This window comes from Hippichthys cyanospilos, chromosome 3 (genome assembly GCF_059441005.1).
Source record: "Hippichthys cyanospilos isolate Australia breed blue-spotted pipefish chromosome 3, RoL_Hcya_1.0, whole genome shotgun sequence".
NCBI lineage: Eukaryota > Metazoa > Chordata > Actinopteri > Syngnathiformes > Syngnathidae > Hippichthys > Hippichthys cyanospilos.
The window spans coordinates 15,848,859-15,854,369 of NC_142371.1; the positions used below are offsets into that span (position 1 = coordinate 15,848,859).

At 38.2% G+C, this 5,511-nt stretch overlaps 1 long non-coding RNA gene across 3 annotated transcripts; it reads left to right on the plus strand.

The window, feature by feature from the left end:
• Nucleotides 1-57: 57 nt before the first annotated feature.
• Nucleotides 58-3,916, plus strand: LOC148425870 (uncharacterized). 3 transcript variants are annotated; one of them, XR_015865089.1, is made up of 6 exons: nt 58-472; nt 941-1,428; nt 2,043-2,157; nt 2,365-2,403; nt 3,180-3,455; nt 3,833-3,896. It is a non-coding gene; the product is annotated as an uncharacterized LOC148425870 (long non-coding RNA). The 3 variants fall into 3 exon arrangements; XR_015865087.1 differs by having other exon boundaries at nt 3,180-3,916; XR_015865088.1 differs by having other exon boundaries at nt 1,141-1,428; nt 3,180-3,915.
• Nucleotides 3,917-5,511: the final 1,595 nt, after the last annotated feature.

Sequence of the window (5,511 nt, forward strand, 5' to 3'; positions counted from 1 at the left end):
GTAACCCAGTCACTATCCCCCTGGCCATGTGGGAAGCCACATTTGATGAGCGCCCACTTATACCTGCCGGTGGCCTGCGCCTCCCACTTTTGTTCAGCACAGAGGGGGAAGTCATGAGACTCCATACAGAATAGTTTTTTACATCGTTTCTTTTTTTCTTTCTAATGTTAATAATCCAGCCTGTTGGCATAAGTTTCATTTTTTATACTCGTTTTTTATTTTGTAATGAGTGAGTGGCAACAACACACTATAGCTTCCTACTTTTACTTTCAGTTTTGCGTTGGAGTTGTGGAGAAGAAATTTAGCACTAAATCGGTCTAGTAAATACTGTATTTTTTATTTATTTCATTTTGCAGATGCAAGAGCGGATTTGATGTGGCAACGTTACCTGTCCAGATGTAAATTAATTATGTTTAAAAAGAATTACGAGACTGACCGTTCATAATACGTCACAGAATAAAGGCGATGTCTGGTGAGAGCCCTGGTGGGGACCCTCGGCCAATGTTAATCTCTTCTAGGGCGATCGAAGTATTTTTCTATTCTGCACTGACTAAAGGAACGACGAAGCTAAGATGCTAATGTAAACTGAAAGCCATGTCGTTTTCCGCCGAATGCCATTGCATTGCTCGCAAAAAAGTATTCTTGTATGTTCTAAAACTATCTCGTTGCATATTGCAATGCTTGTTAGGCACGATAATTTTTGTTCATTTACAATGAGCTCATTCGTTATTTTGAATACGTTATAATAAATTTATAGTACTGTAGTTCTTAATTTAAAATGATTATTTAATAATTTACATAAATTCTTTTTATACTATATAAGTATCTCTTATTTACCTAATTTTAAAATATATGTGATGCCTTAAATGCAGTCCAAATATGAAATATGAAATGTAATGTAATAATAATACAAAACTATTTATTATACTATTTATTTTAGTGCAAAAGTGACATTTGAAATGGAAGCCTTCCTTGCTGCTTAAATGGGTGCTTTGCGGCTGTGCTTCACCTGATGGTTAAATTTCACATTGAGGTTGTGTAGATACGAGCTTCTGTTGTACTTTATGCAGTTTCAGTGACTCTCTTGAAACAATTAGAATATATCAAATCAAAAACCGTGTTTTTGGCTTTCTCTTTCAGAATGGCAACAGCATTGCTCCATTGTTAAGGTGGTTGCAGAACACATAAGTGTCAAGGCAAAACCTGTGTCCTCACCTTGCGTCCAAAGACACAAGAGCATCGATTTTGTGTTTGTCAATGAGCAGAAGGGCCACAAAAATTCATGTCGAGCCCCAACTACAATTACCAGAGGAAAAGGAGGCCCAAACCAGAGAGCTGCTCTGTGCCTCATCTGTGCCATCAACACCAGCCCACGTAAAACAAAAGCTGCCTGAGGGTACGGTGACTGTGGATGGACAATTCATCCATGTAAGTTTGTTGAGTCACAAACGTATACACACACACTCACAACAGGGCTCCATCCAGAATATTTATTTTACTAGGAGCATGGTATCTGCTAATCAGAAATTTAAGAGGTTATTCAAAGTAATATGCAAATATATGAAAATAAATATTCATTATTTTGAGATTTTTCTAAATATTTATGTTTTTTTTGCACTAGTTCATCTGCAATATTTATATTTTTCACAAATTACATACATACTGTACAAACATACATACAAATACACATACATGCGCACCACATATTATACATACCTACTGTACTGTACACACTCATGCGTACAGTGTACATACATGCATACACAATGTACATACTGTACAGTACATACTATACATACATACATACATACATACATACCTAAAATAGGTACCTAAAATATATTTTCATATGCCTGCAACTCCAAAAAATAGGAACCAATGTGACAGAAATTATTTTATTTTTGAAAAAAAAAATATGTAAAACACATAAATACCGATTCCAGTGTTTGAAGCATTTTATATACCTATTCATCCATCCATTTTCTATCTATATATATTATATACCTATCCATCCATTGATCCATCCATTTTCTGTCTTCCAGCAAGCCAGCGATCCTTGTGAGGACAAGGATCGCAGGCTTGCTGGTACCTATCCCACCTTACTTCAGGCAGTAGATGAAGCACGCCCTGAACTGGTTGCCAACCAACTGCAACAAGGTACCATCACAGTATCTTGTTGCACAAGTATTTCTTTTTTTTTGTTTTCTAAGAATGTTACAATAGTTTCTTGTATTTTTATTATACATTGCCCAAATGTCAAATGGAAATGCAATGTGGTTTTATCAAAAATATGTCACCATACTGAATTGTGTCAAATGCTTTGAAACTCTGACCCATTTTGACACAACTGTCCCATTGATGCAGTGTTTCAGGAAGCAGTCGTGATGCTCAACATGGATTCATGTGAGTGCGTCGCGATACTGACCCATTTCAACACAGTTGCTTCAGACGGATTCAGTGGATCAAAAAGCTTTGATTTCTACAACACTAGATTTCATTCGACCCGGCAAAAATTTCAGTCCGTCGAAAAAAGCGAGTCTGTAGTTCATCTCTATCAAAAGTTTTGATTTTTAAAAGAAATCAAAACAAATGCTCCCTTCCGCCGCTAGAGAGCAGTAAATATGAAAAAATCCCTCACGTCCAGTGTATCAAAAATAAAATTAATCTGGTTTCATGCAAAAGACGATTAATATTAATATGATATAACTTAATCTTACTGGCCATGCGCTGCTATAACGTTTTATTTTTTGTTTCAAAGTAGTATGACAATCAAGGCCAAAAAACTAAATAATCATAGCTTCCACTTCGGTTTGTTAGTGTGGTGAGTTGGTTCAGGAGTAAAATTGCATTCAGTCAACTGTTAAAATAAAGCCGTTGTTAACACATTCACCACCAAACACAAAAACATATTTTTTTCTAATGCAATCGTTTGTGAATATATGTGTTTTGCTTAGAACAGATCTCTTGTCATCCGTGATTACGATAGGTATGTAGGATAGGCTACAAATGTAGGCTAATGATAAAACATAGTTCTGGGAAACAAAGCTAGAGTTGACATTTTTTTACTGATCCACCTGAGAACAGAAGGTGTAGATCCGGCCCCAGAGCCAAAATGAGTTTTGACATATATCGAATACAAAAAAAAAACAACGTCAATAGTTTTTGCTTTTCTCTTTCAGAATGGATACAACATTGTTCATCGCTAAGGTGGTTGCAGAACACATGACTCTAAGTAAAAACTGCATCCAAAGTCAAAAAGAGGGCAGCAGTTTCGTGTTTGTCAATAAGTAGAAGGGCCACAAAATTGATGTCGGGCCCCAACTGCAATTACCAGAGGAAAAGGAGGCCCCAGCCAGAGAGAGCTCCTCTATGCCTCATCTGTGCCGTCAATGCTATCCGTCATGAAACAAAAACTGCATGAGGAGACGGTGACCGTGGATGGACAATTCATCCATGTAAGTGACGAACGAATACACACACTCATGCGCACACACAACAGGGCTCCATCCAGAATTTTTATTTTACTAGGAGAATGGTAACTACGAACCAGAAAATTGAGAGTTTACTAAAAATATTATGAAGAAAATAGTGTTAAAGAACTATTCATCATTTTCAGTATTTCCTTGTATCTTCTACATTATTTGACTCATTCAAAATGTTCCAACTTTAATCGATTTCCCCGAAGCCCGCTGTTCCATGAATTCCATTTTCCTCTTCCCACAATTCAAAATGTTCCCACAATTCCTAATGTTTTGTTTTTTTCTTTTATCTTCTACAAAGATAGGCCTATTTAAAACAATGCCAACTTTGTATATTTCACATGATGTCACAGGTTCAAGCACTTCAACATTCAACATAACTCCAGCATGCAACACCTCTCCCTTCAACTGTTTGCCCTTCACACGCAATTTACATAATCTAGTTGTAGAATGATGTTTGCCAAGAAGGGTCAAAATGTGCTTCACTCGGGCTGAAAACGCTGTTTTGGCCATTTCATTAATGTTGTCTGTAAAATAAAAACTAAATATATTTCAACAGAAAAGATTAATGTTATCCTAAATATTCTTGCTTCTAAAGCATAACCAAGCAGAAATTTCATTGTAGAATGATGTCTGCCAAATAGGGTCAAAATGTCCTCCACTCGGGCTGAAAACGCTGTTTTGGTCATTACATTAACGTTGACTGTAAAACATAAACTAAACGTAGTTCAGCAAAAATGATGAATGTTATCCTGAATATTCTTGCTTCTAAAAAGCATAACCAAGCAGAAATTTCATTTTCGAATAATGTCAAGTGTTTTAACTTTTTTGCTGTGCTTCTCCCACACTTGAAGGGTTAGTACCAAAACTGAGCTTCTAACTGGGTTCCACTCAATGACCAGACTCTTGTTTTTCCTTTTTTATTTCCTTTTTTATTTTGATTTTCTTCAATCCTTGTTATGTTGGTCACAGGTAAAAAACCCTAAACAAAAAACTAACTCTTTTCACATTCCTTATAAAACCCGATACACAATATTACATAATCAAAATACACAGTACGTGTTTGACATTAAACTAGCAGTGCCTTAAAATTAGACTACCTACTTTTAAATTACGCGAATACAACAAAGAATAAATTTCAGCAAGCCATTAACTACAATACACACGCCGAATGATTTAGGCCAACCCCTAAACCACCTCGGTAATGCTGTCCAGCCTGTAGCAAACAAGCTGGTGGGATCTCAGGGTTCTTCTTGGAGTTGAAACCCGGATCTTTAGCAGGTACCGCTTGGTCTCCACAGTCACTTGCATCCCGCCGACTCCATGGACTACAAGAGTCACATCCTCACTCAAGTTCAGCTTACTCATGAGTTATGTAGTTTGTGTCAGAGGCCAAGTCTATCAGAGTCCCAATCTTCTGGCCAGCATTTGCGGTGACTTCCAGGATCATCATAATGACAGGGAACTCTTCACGGCCTTTCTCTGCCAGCAGACTCCTCTTCGGCACAGTCTACTTGCCCATATATCTTCTTTTGATTTTTAAGGAACTTAATGAGCATGTCGAACCTGTCCTCAGGGGAGGGATCTTCCTCTTCTGACACATGGACTAGCCACTCTTTCTTTAAATCCTTCGGCAGCTTACTTTCCAGGGACTTTGTGACGAGTGGATTTTTCAGGGCACCGGTGTTCCCTAGTCCACTGAGGTCATACTGAGGTGGAATAGGGCCTATTCCACAATTTGTATTAAGTCCACAATCTTCCTGGGATGGTGACTTTTAACTGGTGGCAGTGCCTGTAGCTCCTCCATGATTTCCAGCACAATTGCCATTTTGTTTCCGAACATGTTTTCGAGGACCCGAAAGATCTCATCCGCCGTCCCGTATGTTGACAGGCGAAGGTCCCTCACGACTTTGTCCTCCAGGCTACCCAGCAGTTGGATCTTTTTGACCTCCCTGGACCCGGTCGGTTCCCCTTGCCTTTGGAGTGCCTCCCACTCTTTCCTCCAGGGGTAGAAGTCTCATTTGTTGCCGTA